This window comes from Hyperolius riggenbachi, chromosome 1 (genome assembly GCF_040937935.1).
Source record: "Hyperolius riggenbachi isolate aHypRig1 chromosome 1, aHypRig1.pri, whole genome shotgun sequence".
In the NCBI taxonomy this organism is placed as follows: Eukaryota; Metazoa; Chordata; class Amphibia; order Anura; family Hyperoliidae; genus Hyperolius; species Hyperolius riggenbachi.
Window position 1 is genome coordinate 610476724 of NC_090646.1, and position 20379 is coordinate 610497102.

At 46.9% G+C, this 20379-nt stretch overlaps 1 non-coding gene across 1 annotated transcript; it reads left to right on the forward strand.

Moving 5' to 3' along the window:
* The first annotated feature begins 413 nt into the window (after nt 1-413).
* Nucleotides 414-485, forward strand: TRNAW-CCA (transfer RNA tryptophan (anticodon CCA)). The gene has a single exon. It is a non-coding gene; the product is annotated as a tRNA-Trp (tRNA).
* Nucleotides 486-20379: the final 19894 nt, after the last annotated feature.

The following is a 20379-nucleotide window of genomic DNA, read 5'->3' on the forward strand; positions in this document are numbered from 1 at the left end:
CGGCGCCAAAACGACCGCCATGGGACCACCGCTAAAAAAAAAAAAACAGCAAACAGAGAAGCTTCCCCATATTGGAGCATTGAATTTGGTAAAGTCTTAATCTTAAGCCAATGTGTTGTAAGACACAAGTAAGCTTTAGGTTAGCAGGAATGGTTGCATGGCCACCTAGCTTTTCATCCTTTCCACCCTTGCCCTGGAATCTTCCAGACTTCAAGTTGCTGTCCTTTGTTGTGTGTGTTACACCAGCATCATCCAGGGGGGCGCATGATCTTTCTGAAGTCTTGAATTGAAGCCTGTAAGCAGTATCACCATGTATCCCACTGCTTTTATCTAGCAAATTTAGGCAAATAAGCAAGCTCATTTTTCTCTTGGGTATATCACAATGTTACATGCTAGGCTGGCTTCTGCATGTAGTGTTGGTGGTATAGTGGTGAGCATAGCTGCCTCCAAAGCAGTTGACCTGGGTTCGATTCCCAGCCAATGTATGTGAGGTTGCTTTTGACATCCTACAAATCCCTAAGCAAGCTCTTTTTTCTCTTGGGTATATCACAATGGGACATGCTAGGCTGACTTCAGCATGTAGTGTTGGTGGTATAGTGGTGAACATAGCTGCCTTCAAAGCAGTGGACCTGGGTTCGATTCCTGGCCAATGTATGTAAGCTGGCTTTTGACATCCTACAAATCCCTGGAAGACAAGAGAGGAGGAGGGAGGGAGGAAAAAAAAAGCACAAGAACAAGATTAGCTCTCAAAATAGCTGTTGTGGGGTGCTATTTTAGGAATAACAATCAGCCAGGAGCAAGCTAACAAGCTTACAAAAGCCTAACTAATCTTTCCCTATGAGAGTCTGCCAGCAGCTTTCCCTTCACTAATTACTACAGGGACATGAACGATTATAATGGCCGGCGCTTATATAAGAGGTGGGGTGGCTCCAGGAGATAGTGTAGCCTGATTGGCTACAACGGGCCTGCTGACTGTGATGTAGAGGGTCAAAGTTGACCCTAAAGGTGCACTATGAGGGCGAACCGAACTTCCAGGAAAGTTTGCGTTCGCATGCGATCGCGAACAACCGAACGTTCGCCTGGAACCGTTCGGGCCATCTCTACATGTCAGCACAAAATAAACGCAATGGGCAACATGTCAGCACAAAATAAACGCAATGTGGGCAACATTTCAGCACAAAATAAACGCAATGTGGGCAACATTTCAGCACAAAATAAACACAATGTGGGCAACATTTCAGCACAAAATAAATGCAATGTAGGCAACATTTTAGCAGAAAATAACGCAATTTGGGCAACATTTCACCTGGAAAAAAAAGCATTTACTCACCTGACAGAAGTCTCCTCTCGCTCCTGGCCGGCCTCTAGCGCACTGCTCCCCGGACGATCTTGCTCCTGCACAGTTTCCCGCACCGACAGGCAGAGCAGGGCTATGGGAAGATGGCGCCCAAAGCCCTTTACTGGAGACACAAATAGTCTCAAGTACAGGGCTTCAACAGCCATCTTCCCGTAGCCCTGGCCTCTGCCTGCCGGAGACTATGCAGGCTGGAGCGGGGCTGCAGGCTATAAACTGGCGCAGCTTCTATCAGACGCTGCGGCCAGTTCATTCAGTACGGTGGCCAGAGTCCCGAGGCCGGGATGTCCCACGGCTAAAAGCAGGACGTTTCCCGGGGCCTAATGCAGCCTGGGACAGCAGACCCCGAAAGCGGGACGCATCCCGGGTAATGCAGGACGTATGGTCACCGTATCTTCCGTCACCCCTCTTCCACCACTAGGTGGCACTGTAATACTGACATGGTCTCCTGGACCCCGATCACATTTCATATCATGTGATGGGAACTTAGAAAACAGGAGTACATCGCCGCCATGGTGGAGGAAGAAGAAGCCGTCCAGACAGGTATGTATGAGAGATCCCTGCCGCCACATACCCTGCCAAGCTCGGGAAGGCACACTTCGCCAGCAGCAGGAAAAAGTTGATCCTACAGCCAAATAAAGTAAAACTTTATTTGGCTGCTAAAGGGTTAACACATCTAAGAGTTTATAGTGTCGTACCGGAAAGAAAACCTGAACAGTGCGCCACCTAGAGGGGCTGCCCAGATATACAATCACAATGAAGGGCTGTGGAAGGCACTGGTGAAATCTTCTCCCCATTGCTAAGGGGCAGAATCCCCAATAAATGCTTACATTTGTTAAAGAATGTTAGCAGTGGCTGGATAGTGTACTGGTTCAGGGCTCTGCCTTTGTCATGGGAGTCAGTACTTATTCAGTAAAAGTCCTTGGGCAAGACTCCCTAACACTGCAGGGTGGCCTCTTGAACGTGTCCTTAGTGGCTGCAGCTCTTGAGTGCTTTTAGTCCGACAGGAGAAAAGCGCTATACAAATGTTTGGATTAGGATTAAGGTTGTCTTCTATCACAAAACTATAGGTATACAATATTTAGTTTTTGCAGCTGATTCACTAAACGTATATCATTAACCTGCCTGGCGTTCTATTAAGATCGCCAGGCAGGCTGCGGGAGGGTTTTTTTTTAATAAAAAAAAAACTATTTCATGCAGCCAACTGAAAGTTGGCTGCATGAAAGCCCACTAGAGGGCGCTCCGGAGGCGATCTTCCGATCGCCTCCGGCGCCCAGAATAAACAAGGAAGGCCGCAATGAGCGGCCTTCCTTGTTTTGCTTATATCGTCGCCATAGCGACGAGCGGAGTGACGTCATCGACGTCAGCCGACGTCGTGACGTCAGCCGCCTCCGATCCAGCCCTTAGCGCTGGCCGGAACTTTTTGTTCCGGCTGCGCAGGGCTCAGGCGGCTAGGGGGGCCCTCTTTCGCCGCTGCTCGCGGCGAATCGCCGCAGAGCGGCGGCGATCAGGCAGCACACGCGGCTGGCAAAGTGCCGGCTGCGTGTGCTGCTTTTTATTTCAGCCAAATCGGCCCAGCAGGGCCTGAGCGGCAGCCTCCGGCGGTACTGGACGAGCTGAGCTCGTCCAGACCGCCCAGCAGGTTAATAATCTCCCCCCTTACTTACTTTTAACCTCAACTCCAAGGAGAGATCATTTGTGAGGTGAGCAGATAAGAGGGAGGCAATTAGGGATGGTCGGAAATGCTGATTTTTGATTCCGCGGACATTCTGATTACTGAAAATGCCGATCAACTATTATTGTCAAATCTGACAAGATTAGCTGCATGCTTGTTTCTGTTGTTATTCCAGGCCCTTTCACACTGGCCCGGTGCGGCAAAATTGCTGCACTGGTACCACAGCCTAATGTTTCCCTATGGGGAAGTTCACACTCCCCGCGTTGCAGAACGATACGCCGGAAGTCCCTAACGCTAGCACAGAACTACTTTACCGCACGCTCATGCAGCGGCTTGCAGCGATCTGCCCAGAAGTCATGTTAGTGTATGGCGAGGCAGGGTTCTTTAAACATGTCGACGTTGCGACGTAGGGGCACGCATGCGCGGAAGCGTATTTTTACAATACGCTTCTGTGCACTTCTGCATACCCAGAAGCCGGAAGTGACCTCAAGCGCGTGTCAATTCCTGCTTGGCTGGTGGCCAGACAGGGAACACAGTGTACTAACGAGGTGTTCCCTGAAGGTCTGTTTCTGGCAGTGCAATGCAGTGCGGTGGGCGCGGTGTACCGCATCGCTGCCGCCAGTTTGCAGTGTGAAACCGGCCTCAGACACTACTGCAGCCAAACAGATCAGCAGGGCTGCCAGGCAACTGGTATTGTTTTAAAAGGAAATAAATATGACAGGCAGCCTCAATATTCTTCTCACTTCAGTTGTCCATTAAAGGGGAACTTCAGCCTAAACAAACATACTGTCATTAAGTTACATTAGTTATGTTAATTAAAAGAGATAGGTAACATAATCTCTTAACCACCCTGTTTTAAAAGAACAGGTAAATGTTTGTAATTTCATGGCGACAGCCATCTTTTTCATGAGGGCAGCCATCTTTTTGGTTGAAAGGAGGTGACAGGGAACATGAGACACTGTTCCAACTGCCATTGTCCTGATCACCCCTCCCAGCCAGCACTAGGCTTCAAATCTCAAATTCAAAATTAAAAAAAAATTGCACCAAAACAGCAGAACAAGAACGACAACATCAGAAATCCCATCATGCTTTGCACAGCATCAGGGGAAAAATGCCCGGGCAGTTTTCTTCTGTGCAGCTAAAAATGAGGCTTGGGTAAGAAAAACAATGTTCTGATGCTGTGAAACTGTTAAAGAAACACCAAGCCTTTTCAGTGCTGCTGAGTAGATTTTTAGTCTGGAGGTTCACTTTAATAAATTTGTATTATCTTTCAACACGATAACCTTCTACTATTTTTTATCTCCATTTAATTTATCTTTAAGTTGAGGTATATGGATATATTTGTTAATGTGATTGACTTAGTTGACTGAATTATAGTACTTGTGTAAATGCATGTACCGGTATGTGCTATGTACAAATACAGAAGCAAGTCCTCTTTTGTGGTGTGTCCCCATGTGGTGTGTTCACCTCTCTGAAAATCCTTGTAAGGACATCACAACTATTCACAAGTACTTTAGGTCATTGCAAACACATTATTTAGATGCTGTTATTAAGGTTTTTTGAATGAGGAATGCGAATGCTACAAGGACAAGGAACATAGCACTGCATTTCACATTATTTCTATGTGTATTGTTCTCTGTAGCATAATTCACAAGGATCATAGATAATTTGCTAGAAAAACTGGAGTATTGTTCTGGGCTTTTCAAAAATAATTTCCTTGACTGAGGTTCAATTGTACTGTTACATAACATGCTTATCTGTTTGTTTTAATGTAATGTATATATTGTCCTTGGAACATTCCCTGTAGCCGGCCTGGCTGTGGTGGAAGGCTTACATGTGTGAGTTCCCGGACGTGCTTTTATGGCGTTGTTTGTTGAACCACATGTACATCATGCATGCCCACTGATTTTCAGTTATTCTGCTGTGCATATGGGATTGCGCACAGTGGTTTAGCTACAGAGTCATGGGACAGAGTGCAAATTTTAGACCGGCCACCTCTCTGTCAAGCTCTTTATTGGCTGCCAATTAACCAGAAGATCCATTTGAAACTCTTAAAGGGACTCTGGGCAGTGCCCTAAAATCAAAAAGGTCACTTACCTGGGGCTTCCTACAGCCCACCGTAGGCCGCGAGGTCCCCCGGCATCATCCTGGCTCCTGTCCATGTCCCTCCGACAGCTCCCGTTACCGGCGACACCCGGGGCGGGTGTCGGGCCGGCTCTTCCTGCTTTATGACGCTCCTCGTCACCACACCGGCCGCTTTGCATTATCACGGCAGATAGCGTGACAGTCCTGCGCATGCGCAATTTTGTAAATCTAAACCGCGCATGCGCAGGACTGTCACGCCGGCCGCTGTGATGATGAGGAGCGTCATAAAGCAGGAAGAGCCGGCCCGACACCCGTTGCTGGTAACAGGAGCCGCCGGAGGGACACGGACAGGAGCCAGGATGACACCGGTGGTCCTCACGGCCTACTGTGGGCTGGAGGAAGCCCCAGGTAAGTGACATTTTTTATTTTAGGGGACTGCTCAGGGTCCCTTTAAAGGATACCCGAGGTGACGTGTGACATGATAAGATAGACGTGTATGTACAGTGCCTAGCACACAGATAACTATGCTGTGTTCCTTTTTTTCTTTCTCTGCCTGAAAGAGTTAAATATCAGGTATGTAAGTGGCTGACTCAGTCCTCCTGACTCAGACAGGAAGGGACTACAGTGTGACCCTCACTGATAAGAAATTCCAACTATAAAACACTTTCCTAGCAGAAAATGGCTTCTGAGAGCAAGAAAAATATAAAAAAGGAGCATTTCTTATCAGTGAGGGTCACACTGTAGTCACTTCCTGTCTGAGTCAGGTCTGAGTCAGATCTGAGTAAGCCACTTACATACCTGATATTTAACTCTTTCAGGCAGAGAAAGAAAAAAAGGAACACAGCCTAGTTATTTGTGTGCTAGGCGCTGTACATACACACGTCTATCACATTATGTCACATGTCAGTTCGGGTATCCTTTAACGCTAACCTATAAATCTCTTCACAATTTACAGTATCTTCCCTTGTACACTTCACCAGTGGTGCTCGGATACCCCCAATCACGGATTAAAGTAAATCCGATCAAGGCAGTATCGAATTCCGGATACAGCGTGATCGTGATCCAGACATGATGCCAATTCCGAACTCGACTTGGATTTTAACTGTGATTAAAAAGTGATATCTGTGATCTCGATTTGACTTTAACAGTTAATAGCCAAGCCCCCTTACATGCTGGAAACACCACATTTGTCGGATATGTTAGGAAGAACAGTGGGAATAAGAGGGAAAAACATTTTTCAAAAACGTTTTTGAGAAAATCGATTGTAAAGTTTCAAAGGAAAAAAGTATACATTTAAAGAGACTCTGTAACGTCAAAAAGATCCCCTGGGGGGCACTCACCTCGGGTGGGGGAAGCCTCCGGCTCCTAATGAGGCTTCCCACGCCGTCCTCTGTCCCACGGGGGTCTCGCTGCAGCCCTCCGAACAGCCGGCGACAGAGCCGACTGTCAGTTCAATATTTACCTTTGCAGGCTCCAGCGGGGGCGCTGTGGCTGCTCTCGGCTCCGAACTACACGGAAATACCCGATCTCAGTCGGGTCCGCTCTACTGCGCAGGCGCCGGAAACTTGCGCCTGCGCAGTAGAGCAGACCCGACGGCGATCGGGTATTTCCGTGTAGTTCGGAGCCGACAGCCGTCAGAGCGCCTGCGCAGGAGCGGGAAGGTAAATATTGACGTCACTATTCTCGGAGGGCTGCAGCGAGACCCCTGAGGGACGGAGGACGGCGTGGGATGCCTCATTAGGATCTGGAGGCTTCCCCCACCCGAGGTGAGTACCCCCCAGGGGATCTTTTGATGTTACAGATCCTCTTTAAATGCGGTAAATACATGAACTGTCATTTACCACATTTGAATGTATACTTTTTTACTTTGAAACATATCTGGCAAATTTGGTGTTTCTATCATGTAGGGGGGGGCGTGCTTTAACTGCTACAGTCGGCGGGTTTTTAATCACAAATACCGACTAGTGATCACAAGTAACTCGTGATCACGAGTCGGGTAACTAGTGCAATTACGAGTGCATTTGTGATCGGCGATCGTGTTCACGATTGCCGATTATGACCTTGTGATCGGCAAAAACGACTTGTGATCACGATTTACTCATGATCATGAGGTCGTGATGAGCACCACTACTCCTCACTAGTTTCCAGATTCCAACCCAACCACAATCTCAGATCTGCACACCACCTTCTATTGTCCTCCTCTAGCATCACTCTTCCGGCTCCTCGCATTCACGGGTACAAGATTTCTCACATGCCTCATCCCTCCTTCGAATCCCCTTCCAAAACACATCCATCTTTCTCCAACCTATAAATCTTTAAGAACTCCCTTAGAGGGGGGCCCAAGGATGATGGCTGCAAGTGTCTATTGACTATTAGCTTTTTTTATTATTTTTCTTTTTAATCACTTCAAGTTTGAGTGACTTCCTGTTTACTCTTCAGTGTTCTCCAGCCTTAGTAAATCAACCCTATAGTCAGTCCAACCTCTCCACATTCTGCTAACTTTTTCCCAAGAAAGACTTGGGGCCCCAGACCCAAACAAATGAAAGCTGCCGCATGATGATTAGTAACCAAGCCTAGCCAATCATATTATACAGCTTCATAGTTTAATGATTGTTGAATGACACGAATGTTTCATTTCACTGAAGGAATCTTCCTGGAATTATTTTGGGTTAACGGTTTCGAGCACATACCATTTTTTCTCAGTTATTCTCTAGGAGCGCCAGTAGCTGTGTTATATAACAACCCAGACTGTGCCTCTCTATCTCATCTGATATCTAGCTGTGCATTTCGTAGTTTTATAGGACAAGACTGGGCTGGATCTGGAATATTTCTTGTGTAAGCTAAACATCAGTTGCTGGAGGATGTGAAAAAGAATGAATAGGGGACATTCTCCTTGTAATTCTTATTATAGAAACTAAAGAGTCTGCTTCCCGTAAGCTATCAGGGTCTGAACTGAAGATGAAAAAAAAGAGATATCCAGATAAAACACATGCCCCGTAAATGCATACCGCAAAATAGGACCATTGCCTGAAGGAGGACATCTGTAATTACTGTTGGTTGAAAAAGTACGGTACTAGCTAAAGATTACAATAAAATAATAATTGTGTGCCCTGTTAAACTGGGCCGCTGGGAACGTCAGGATCGCTTGCTGTGCCGCCTGCCCTCAGCGGAGAACGCGGCAATAGACTGCGGCGGCTCAGCGGGGAATTGTAATGAGAATCTCTGTGCTTAGACAAGTGGGAAGAGTGATTAAAGCAGAACTTGCAGGGTGAAAGACAGGCACACATTTAAAGGGTAATTCTGCTGCTTTTATTAAATCATTGTTATATGAAGTATTTCAGTGTGAAAGTCATTCTGCAATTATATTTTATTAAAATTATCTTTCCAAAGCAATTTAAAGACCGTTTTGAATTAAAAACTAAAATCGGCATGGAGTTCAAATTTAAAGTACCGGTAAACCTGAGATGAAAAGGGGGGGGGGGGGGGGGAATGTATACATACATGTAGCTTCTTCCAGCCCCCTCCAGGCTTACCGCTCTCTCGCCGTCCTCCATCACCTACTGGTTTGTCTGAAATTGCCCATGGAAAGTCCTCCGGTCCATGGTGTACTGCGCATGCAAATGGGCGCACCCTGGAGCTTTTTGCGCCAGTGCAGGACTACTTACAATTTCCTGCTGAAGTGCAGTCTTTTGACATGTTCTCCACTGAGGGCAGGTAGCTGAGGAAGAGATCCTGACTTTCCCAGCGGCACGGTTTAATATGGCACACAATTATTATGTTATTGTAAGCAGGCGTCCAAACTTGTCCTCCTTGCCAATAATTACAATGGGCCCCTATGGTGGGCGACTGAAAATTTATTGTTTCTAGTGTTATTCTGACACTATTGCAGCCAAATTGATCAGCAGCATAGGCAAATACAAGGGGGGATTACAGCTGCCCAGAATCCCCCCACAGACCAGGGACGGTAACTTCAAAACAAAAACAGGGAGCGCTCCATAGTGCATTAACATAAAAACTTGTTTATTGCGCATTAAAAGTTATACTCACAATGTGCTAATATAAAATTCGCCTATCAGCGGTAAGCCCTTCCGCTTAGATCCCCGGCAGCTATGGCGCTCACGCTGTGGCCAGCAGCGCGGTCCTGGTGTATTCGGTAGCTCGTCTCTCGGGGGGTGGGCGTGGCTTAGTCCGAACGTGCTTGCTGCGTCATTACGCGTTTCGGCGCTCTGCGCCTTCGTCAGCTACCGATTACACCAGGACCGCGCTGCTGGCCACAGCGTGAGCGCCATAGCTGCCGGGGATCTAAGCGGAAGGGCTTACCGCTGATAGGCGAATTTTATATTAGCACATTGTGAGTATAACTTTTAATGCGCAATAAACAAGTTTTTATGTTAATGCACTATGGAGCGCTCCCTGTTTTTGTTTTGAAGTTGCACACACCACAGAGCTGTTTGGAGCGGACCCAGGCATTGTGAACATAAAGATCGCAGAGGTTGTTTTGGATGACTGTTTGAGACCAGGATTGAAGCGCAGGGGTTATTTGGATTTCTTAGACCAGGGACGGTGCAGTGTCCGGGGACAGGCACAAGTTGAGACACCAGAATATCTGCAGGCATCCTGCAGCTCACGGCGCTGCCCTTGTTCTTTCCCTGGTACAGTTGACTTTGGATGTAGCAGCAGTGTGTGTACAGAGCATGGAGCAGCAGTGTGTGTACAGAGTATGGAGCAGCAGTGTGTGTACAGAGCATGGAGCAGCAGCGTGTGTACAGAGCATGGAGCAGCAGCATATGTATACAGAGCATGGAGCAGCAGCGTGTGTACAAAGCATGGAGCAGCAGTGTGTGTACAGAGCATGGAGCAACAGCGTGTGTACAGAGCATGGAGCAGCAGCATATGTATACAGAGCATGGAGCAGCAGTGTGTGTACAGAGTATGGAGCAGCAGTGTGTGTACAGAGCATGGAGCAGCAGTGTGTGTACAGAGTATGGAGCAGCAGCGTGTGTACAGAGCATGGAGCAGCAGTGTGTGTACAGAGCATGGAGCAGCAGCGTGTGTACAGAGCATGGAGCAGTAGCGTGTGTACAGAGCATGGAGCAGCAGCGTGTGTACAAAGCATGGAGCAGCAGTGTGTGTACAGAGCATGGAGCAGCAGTGTGTGTACAGAGCATGGAGCAACAGCGTGTGTACAGAGCATGGAGCAGCAGCGTGTGTACAGAGCATGGAGCAGCAGCATATGTATACAGAGCATGGAACAGCTCTGAGGAGTCAGGAGTTAGGTATGAGCACAGACATGTGCCCTGCTGTGTGATTGCTTCACTTTCCCCTTCATTACCTATGCCGGCTGTCCTCATTATTATCTGTATCCAAACTGCTCCCGACCGGTCCCGTTGTCGGTCTGTCAGTTGGATGGGAAATTGCATTATTTGTACCCAGCATGATGTCCTACCATATTATTATACTGTATTGTGTGTGGCTGAGGAACACCTTTCAGGACCCTTACCCCCCCCCCCCCCCCCACACACACACACACACACACACTTTTGAAAATCCTGGGTTTGCCACCAGTTGCCACTGAGCAGGGCTGCCAGGCAACTGGTATTGTTTAAAAGAAAATAAATATGGCAGCCTCCTTATTCTTCTTACTTCATTTGTCCTTTAAGGTTATGCATAATGTGTGTGTGTGTGTGTGCGTGCGTGCGTGTGTGTGTGTGTGTGTGTGTGTGTGTGTGTGTGTGTTTCAGCGGCACAGGGGGTGGTTAAAGTTAGGCTTGGTGGAGGAAGGGTTAAGATTAGGCATGGGGAGGAAGGGTTAATGTCCATCTGACTTGCTATAAACATCTGCATGCTCAGCCAAGCTGTACTCTAAAGGGGCCCATACACCTAACAATTTTCCCGCCGATAGACAGCAGATTTGATCACTGTGATCGAATCTGCTGTGAAATCGTTGCGCAAACGCAAACGATTGATTTCCGTCCGAAATCAATCGTTCCCGTTGATTCCCGTCGAGCCGTCCGTGCGGAAGATTTTGCTCAATCGCCGGCGGGTCGGGAGTGCGTCGATAGCAGTGTTCGAATGCCTGATGACCGACGCAATACAGCGCCAATACATTACCTGCTCTGGCCGGCGCGAGTCCCCGCTGTCTTCTTCTCCGCTGGGTTACGGATTTCGGACCGGCTGGCTACTTCCTGTCCCTGCGCCCTCTACTGTTTAAACTTCCCTGGACAGAAAGAAGTGAAGCCAGCCGGTCCGGAACCCAGCAGAGAAGAAGACAGCGGTGACAGCGGGGACTCGCGCCGTCCGGAGCAGGTAATGTATGCAGGGGGGGGGGGGGGGGGCAGCGGCAGCACCACCAGAGCCGGGACAAGGTCCTCCAGCACCCAAGGCTGAAACACCAAAGTGCGCCCCTCCATCCCTGCCACCCCAGCCATCACACACTGATTGCTATTAGACTAAGAGGCGCCACAGGGCCCCCAACCTCCCCAGCACCTTAATATGCATCCATCTGAAAATGGCGCCTGTGAATAATGGCGCATGGTGTTGCCGCTAATCCGTTTGCCGCTTATCGCTATTTAACGTTAAGGCCCTATTGTTATTTAGCGTTAAAGCCTTATCGTTATTTAGCGTTAACACACAGAACCCTCTCTGTACCTATCCCTAACCCCTAACCCCCCCCCCCCGGTGGTGCCTAACCCTAACCACCCCTCTGGTTGTGCCTAACCCTAACCACCCCCCTGGTGATGCCTAACCCTAACCACCCCCCTGGGGGTGTATATTGTACTGTAACTATACCTAACCCTACTCTCACACAGAACCCTCCCTGTACCTAACCCTAACCACCCCCTTGGTGGTGCCTAACCCTAAGACCCCCCTAGTGGTGCCTAACCCGAAGACTCTCCCCCCCCAGTGGTACCTAACCCTAACCTTGACAGTGTTACATTAAATCCATTCACCGTTTTGCAGTTAAATAACGTCTGCAGTTTGGCTTATGTAGGGCGCTATTGATAAATAACGTTACTGTGTGCCACTATTGTTAAATAACGTTAGTGTGTGCCACTATTGATAAATAACGTTAGTGTGTGCCGTTTTTCTTCTTTTTTCCCTGTGCGCCATTATTATGCAGTACTAACGATAAATAGCGATAAGCGTATCTTTTTAATGCGGCGTCATTTTTATGCATAGGCGCTGTGCGCCATTATTCACTGATCCCCCTTAATATGTAGTTATCTGGCTTGCAGTCACTGCCATGTATCCCCTTTTCTTATTTCTTTCTGCTTCAAACACAATTAGGAATGACAGCTGAATGAATTCTGCGCCCCCTCCTACACTGCGCCCTGAGGCTGGAGCCTCTCCAGCCTATGCCTCGGCCCGGCCCTGAGCACCACCACAGATTGTGATTGGTTACATTCTGAAATCGATTCACAATCTGTTTGCAGTAAAGGCAGCCATACGATCCCTCTCTGATCAGATTCGATCAGAGAGGGATCTATCTGTTGGTCAAATCTGATGGCAAATCGACCAGTGTATGGCCACCTTAAGAGAGAGAAGAGCAGGAGTAAGCAGTGGTAGAGGAATACTAGAGTGAGCGGCTGGGGAGGGATTGGGGGTGCAGACAAATGCTACAGTATAACCCAAAGCTCTGTCAACTCTGTTGAATGTGTGTCACATGTGCACAGACATTACACTATAGCCTAATCCCACCATAGCTGATCAGACTAAACTTATCCAACATCTGTCAGAGCCTCAGTACCCACGGCAGTAAACTTTACATTCTCTCTCTGTGTTTGTAATGCTGATATGAACACAGCTGCAAATACAAAACACGTTGGAATATCAAATAGCCTAAACAAAAACAATAGAAACGTAGTACAGCAGTTGAAATCCATAAGAGCATCTTGGTCACATGATTTTCATTTACAATACATGGATCAAAACAGTGGAATTGAGAGCCTCGGTGACATTGTGGAAAATCCGCTGACATTGTGGTGATACCGTATAAGCATAATATGAAACATCAGTGTCAAATCGACCTGTCCTTGCAACCAAGGAGACAGCAAAATACACCACTTACAGTAATTAAAGACAAACCTGTGCTGTCAATTATCATAAACAATGCTAGATAGTATAGGTGCACTTAACTGGCGTTAGACTGCACTGAGCTGCAAGTAGCAGAGCACATAGGAAGCAGCTGCACAGCACAATATTCACAGTACAGCCTATCTCTCACAGTCTATCTGCAGCAGCAGCACCTCTCGCTATACTGACTAATGCAGAATAAAAAAGGTGGCCGGGATTGCGCCATTTATAGTGGGAAGTGACCTGGGTGGTGATTATGCAGAAGCAATCTAAAAAAGATAGGTAGATCGCTCCATAGTATAAAACCAGTAGAAAAGTTTATTATGCGCTAGTAAAATTCTACTTACAAAATGAAAGCTAAAATGTTGCATGAAAGACAGCCTAAAGAACCTTCCCTCTCTCCAATAGTGCCGGCACCGCCAGGTCCTCTCCCTAGCGGGGGGCGTGTCCTCTGTCACAATGTGCCTTTAGTGTGATGACGCGTTTCGGCATCCCTACCTTCGTCAGATCACGCTAGGGCACTGGGCACGTAGGATTAAAAATGCTCAGTTCCGCCTCCATAGGATGTTGGTGATCGTGGGGAGGCGGAGTAACCACGTCAGAGCAGAGGCTATTTTGACTTGGTTGGAGCGCTCTACCTATCTTTTTTAGATTGCTTCTGCTTGTTTCACCCCATTTGGAGAGTGGCTCCGTGAGCCCCATTGATTACAGAAGCGGTGTGAACTGTCTTTAAGAGCGCTAGACACATTTTTTACTTGGGTGGTGATCATGTCTGATTGGCCGTCCTGTCCCACCTGACTTCAGGGTGAAGGGTCACAAAATGGCACTTTAGGAAAGTATAGGGCGGGCGGGAGCGAATTGCCCACATCATTCGCACGTTTACTGGGAATTGTTCGCTGGCGAACGCGTTCTGCTATCACTGCTGGTGAACTGTTGAGCGCTATTTATAAAGATCAAGATGGCGCCGGACTCGGTCGCCTCGGCCACAGGGCTCCGGCCTTTTTCTTCTTTTTGAGGAGGTCTTTCCCTCCACTCACCTCTTGCCTCGTCTTGGGCTGGGGTAAGAGGCGGAGGGCATCGGTGGAATCCAGTCTGGCCCCACAAACAGCCACGGACCGCGGGTGGAAGGCAAGGAAGCGGTGAGCTGCTCGGAGGGGATCAGCTGTTTGGGAGCCCACGTGCAGCATGGATCTAGCTGCACGGAGCTCCGCTGACCTGCCGCCGCTACCCCCCGGACCATCGGGACACCATCCGCTCTGCAGGCAGGATCAGCTGTTTGGTGAGCCCACGTGCAGCATGGATCTAGCTGCACGGAGCTCCGCTGACCTGCCGCCGCTACCCCCCGGACCATCGGGACACCATCCGCTCTGCAGGCAGGATCAGCTGTTTTGGTGAGTCCACGTGCAGCATGGATCTTAGCTGCACGGAGCTCCGCTGACCTGCCGCCGCTGCCCCCCGGACCATCGGGACACCATCCGCTCTGCAGGCAGGATCAGCTGTTTGGTGAGCCCACGTGCAGCATGGATCTTAGCTTCACGGAGCTCCGCTGACCTGCCGCCGCTGCCCCCCGGACCATCGGGACACCATCCGCTCTGCAGGCAGGATCAGCTGTTTGGTGAGCCCACGTGCAGCATGGATCTTAGCTGCACGGAGCTCCGCTGACCTGCCGCCGCTGCCCCCCGGACCATCGGGACACCATCCGCTCTGCAGGCAGGATCAGCTGTTTGGTGAGCCCACGTGCAGCATGGATCTCAGCTGCACGGAGCTCCGCTGACCTGCCGCCGCTGCCCCCCCCCGGACCATCGGGACACCATCCGCTCTGCAGGCAGGATCAGCTGTTTGGGAGCCTACTGTACGTTCTCCGGGTCTGCCTTGCTGCGAGGCCTCTGCCCGTCCCCACCGACGCTGGCCCTGCCCTCCCGGGCCCAAGGGTGACCTCCGGGCACTGCTGGCTGCTCCAACACCCGCTGCATTGCCAGACATCTCTGCTCGGCCACCCACGTGGAGATCCCCAGTGCGAGAGTGGCTCCGCTGGCCACTCCAGAGGCAGTCTCCGCCGACTCCAGCCTGGTGGGCCACCCACGTGGAGGAGCTCCTCTCCTCTGAGCTCTCCCGCAGGCCAGGCCTCCCTCGGTGAGGCCACTGCCATGGAGATCACCCCCACATTCAGCCCTCAATCTGCGGCCATGTCTGATCACCCCACTAGGTCCCCTCTGCCTGCAACCAGGTCCCCTCTGCCTGCAACCATCATCTAATGGACTCTGGACCTGACCAGCCCAGACCGGGCACCAAGCCTTTTCCTTTACACTCTTTCACTTTACACAGCTCTCTCAGTTGCTTTCTCACTTTCTCTCTCTCTACTTTCGTGGACAAATCGGTGCACCTGTCTTGTTGGGAGCGTGTCGCTGTGTAGCGTCCAGTGCCGAAGATGGCAGCGCTCATATCAGCTCTCAGGCTGCTCCTCCAGTCCCACTCTTTTCTGTCCCTGCTATCAATGTATTTGCTGTGCTGTGTTTTGTATTTACGTTAAATGTACGTGTGTGCTGTAATGCCCTGTTTTGCTTTTTATTTTTGCTTTTATATTTTATACGTATGACCCATGCTTGACTGCATGTGATGCTGCACTCTGCTTAATTGTACGCACAAGCTGTAATGTTTTTTTGTCCTATGTATGCTTGTCCTATGTATTTGCCATGCTTAACTGTATGCTATTTCTTGTCTCTTCAACAACGACCCTGTATGTGCCAAAACCAATTCCGGGTACAATCCACCGGTTGTACTTGGCGATAATAAATTCTGATTCTGATTCTGATTCTATTTCATTTTTTTTTTGGTCCCTTAAATATATTTTATTACTGAGTATTCTCTTTTATTACAGAGTATTCTCTGCCTTTAAATACTCACCTTGCGTCCCAGAAAGATAGATCCCAGCGATGTCCCACGACGACGAGCGCTCCCCAATCCCTCCATTGGCTACCAGTTGCCCAAAGGATCCAGTTTAAACTTCTCACACTTGCATACAAAGCTCTACACCAGCTATCGCCTCCATACATTTCCTCTTTAATCTCCAGATACCTCCCCGCTCGGACCCTCCGTTCCTCAAAGGAGACCCTTTTGTCCTCCAGCCTAGTCACCTCCTCTCACTCTCGCATCCAAGACTTCTCACGGGCTGTCCCTCTCCTTTGGAACTCCCTCCCTCAGCCGGTTCGTCATGCCACGAGTCTGGAAACCTTCAAACGTACTCTGAAAACACACTTGTTCAGACAAGCCTATAATTTGCTACAGGCAGCACTGAAGGCACACTGGCTCACCCACTAATCCTTGTGTTTCCTTCCCTATTGTTTCCTCCCCACTACCCTCTAGGTTGTAAGCCCGCAAGGGCAGGGACCTCCTCCTAGTGTTTCTCATACTGCTGTTATTTTAACATATGTACATGTACCAACTACAAATCAACTATGTATGTATCTGTACTTATTGTATTCAATGTCATGACTGTACAGTGTCTTGTATTTCTTATGTATATTTGTTCCCCTATATTTGTTTGTATTATGTACAGCGCTACGGAAGATGCTGGCGCTATATAAATAAAAAATAATAATAATAATAATCCATCCTCATGGTGGCAGGTATACGCAACATCACAGGACGGGCACAAATGAGAGTCCAAGCGATCGCGGTACTTTGCACGGTAGTTGTCAGGGATTTTAGAGATTCGATCCGCCGTGAAGGTTGTTATTGCCACGCATTGCTAAACATCGAATGAATGTTGCTAAATAATTACTAATTAATGTGGTGGAGTATAATGAATGGACAGAGTGAGTATGTATGTTCAGTAGTGTGTGTTTTAAGGCAAGTATGAATGTAAGGTATGAAGAGGTAGAGTCAGAGGCGGACATAGGCCCGTGCAGGCCATGCAGCCGCACAGGGGCCCCATGTCCTCTAGGGCCCATGCAATTGCACCAGTTAGGGCCTGATTATCCTCTAGGCTTTTCTCCATGTATTTCTCTCTGAAACACAAGAGAAACCGTGATAATAACTTGTACCCCACGTCATATGCAAGTTTAAAATGTGTGCTACATGAATACAGTGTCTACAGAATGTGACCTAGTCTCATGTACTTTTATCTTATCGGCATTGTTTGGATCCAACCATGATGTTATTACCACGCCCACTCACATGGGGCCGGCTTCATTTATTCTGCACAGGGGCCCATCGTTGGCTTTGTCCGCCACTGGGTGGAGTATGAATGGTTCTAACTTAAATATTTGTATCATATGGAGCGTACTTGAAGGGGTTATGGAACAAATCAAAGACCTCTGTAACTGCTAGGCTTAGGAATATTACGTAGGCGGAATTGTTTACAACTTTATTAATTCATTAGAGTGAACTATTGTCATATATATTTTTTTTTCTTCGTTTTTTGTTTTAGTTTTTATTTTTTTTTTGCATTATTATATTTTCTTCCTTTTAAAGTTGATGAAAAAATAAAGTTTTCATTTATAAAGTGGTAAACCAACAATGATGCAAAATAATAACCCGACCCAAGATGGCAGCGGTGAAGCTTGTATTAAATGGTTGGGCATATGATACAAGAGCTGAGTTGGAAAAAAAAAGAAAATTAAAAAAATTAAAAACCCAACATTGTTTGTGTAATCGAGTGCCTGTACCCATGTCGCGAGATTATAGAAAAAAATTGCTCAAACAAATCGCCGGTGGTCAGAAAAATCGCATAGTGGGTACGGGCCTTAAAGTGTACCCGAGGCGATATGTGACATGATAAGATAAACGTGTATGTACAGTGCATAAATTATTAATAGCCAGGCTGTTTTACTTGTTTTATTGTTGCCTGAAAGAGTTAGTTTCTAGGCACAGAGGGAACATCACTGAAGAGGAAATTACAGCCATAAACGTTTTCCTGGCAGAATACAACTTCTAAGAGCAGGAGGAGATTAAGAAAAAAAGGTCAATAGTTCATGTATTTTTATTTAGGCACACTTAATAGGCTGCCGCTGCACAGAGACAACAAAATATGTAATCTACTTTGTAAATGTTTAAATATAAAATAAAACCCTGGGCTACTGAAAAACTCATTTATAGGAGTAGGAGGATAAATACAATTGTTTATCCCATCAGTTTACCTTCACCTCGGAAAAAGATCCAATTTTTCACCAATTCGATAATTTCGATCGGTTGTCCCGAAAAATCAAGAGCTTTTCTTTCTGTTTTTGATCAATGAATCCGATCGAATTTCCCATTTTTTTTTTTAGATTTTTGGAGATTGTACATGTTGGAAATTTCAGACCAACTTTATCAAGAATTGTATGGTGTGTGGTGGATTGTCAATTACTTGATGTACAGTTCCATTCAATTTTTTTCTGAGCTTTTAATTATTTTATACATGATTGGGGAAAAAATTGAACATAGGTGCGTGGTACATTGGTCAGATTTTTGAATTGTTACAATCAATCAGAAAAATGGATTGCTATTCTTGAATTGAACAGATATTTAAAAAATTGTATGGTGTGTGGCCACCTTAAGACAATATGAGTCATTGACCCAATTAGATATTCTGAGATCACTGGCTGCAGGTCTAACACACCACTGAAGATGTTGCATTTTTTAAAAATGAATGAAAATGTCAGACACATTAATCGTTTTGCATCAGCTTTCCTCCCCTTACGTATGATCTATATAAACACAGGGTGCCAATTAAGTCAGGAGACCTGGTACAGTTACTCCCTGTGTAACCATGACAGATGACCACATGTGTTATAACTACTGGGAATATGAAAATCAGCAGTTTTCTAGGCCACAGAACTGGGATTTCACATAACAAATCAATAGAGATTAAATAGTGAGTGCGGCTAAACAAAATATTATTAAAGACTGCGCACATAAAAAGGTTATAGTTGTCAGAGCTGTGTTGGTGGTCTGGAGTGTATTGGTGGTCTGCTTCTCTCTGCTCCAGAATGCTCAAGCTGAAGACACTACATGCTGTATTAATGAGAGATTGGCTGCCGCAACATATTCCTGTTATAGAGTCTTTTCTGATCTTTCTGAATGTGGTCACATGTGGTTTTTGCATTTTAAATGACTAAACTTGTAAAACAATACTAAAGGTACCCTACATTATTCGATCTTCCATCAAAGCCATTGGACGATCAACTATAGTGTGTTTTAGTGATGAACACAAATTTAGCATAGACGTGCAGTAATTTCGCATCAAAATTCGCAATTAGGATATGAAATTGTAATGTGAAATTTTGGGATAAGTCGTAATTAATTTCACCTGTAATTGTAATCATTCGTAGTTTTGCTTAGTTGTCGCATAATTTTGTGCCGCTTTTAGAAGTCAATAGTAAAGCCCCCATACAGCTATTGCAACCAAAATTGCTACATGTGTTATGTGTTAAGTAGAATATTGGGTAAAAGTCAAAAAGACCTTGTAGTTTTTGAGACAATACATTTTAAAAATGCAAAGGAAAAATGTTTTTTAAACTCAGAGAAATTACAGTTTAAAAACCATTTTTCCTCAATTTTCTCAAAAACGACAAGGTATTTTTGAAAAATTATTTGTTTTGACCTGTACCTACTATTCTTATCAACATATGTATCAATTTTGGTGACAATGTATGGGGGCTTTGCTATTCACCATTACATTTAGCACGAAATTACACAAAATTACGATTGATTACAGGAAATCAATTGAATTTACAAATTGTAATTATGTATGGCTGTAATTGCTAAAATTTACATATTCATAATTAGCTGATTATGATCATTTCTGGTGTGGTTGATCAACAGGGCCGGCGCTACAAGTAAGGCAAAGGGGGCAATTGCACCCGGGCCCCAGAGTCCCTTGGGGCCGCCTTTGCCAGTCAAAGATGTCCGCCACTTCCCCTGAGAATGTGTCCTGGCCGGGGCAGCCGCTAGATGCTTGGACTTGCTGCGTGTGGTCTCGGTTGGTCTCAGCCTGGGCTGGGTGCGGGCAGTGATTGCGGTGACGCAATCATACAAAGTGTAGAGTCGGGGAGTTGAGTTGCCTCCATGCTCTGAACCCGGAAATGTATTCTGTGTCGATCTAAATCATGTGAACATTCTTTTACAATTAACCAATATTGTCTATTCTGTCTTATCAAGGAAATTGGTTGATTCGACCAGATATCAACCAATTTCAGTCGATTGAGCAGAA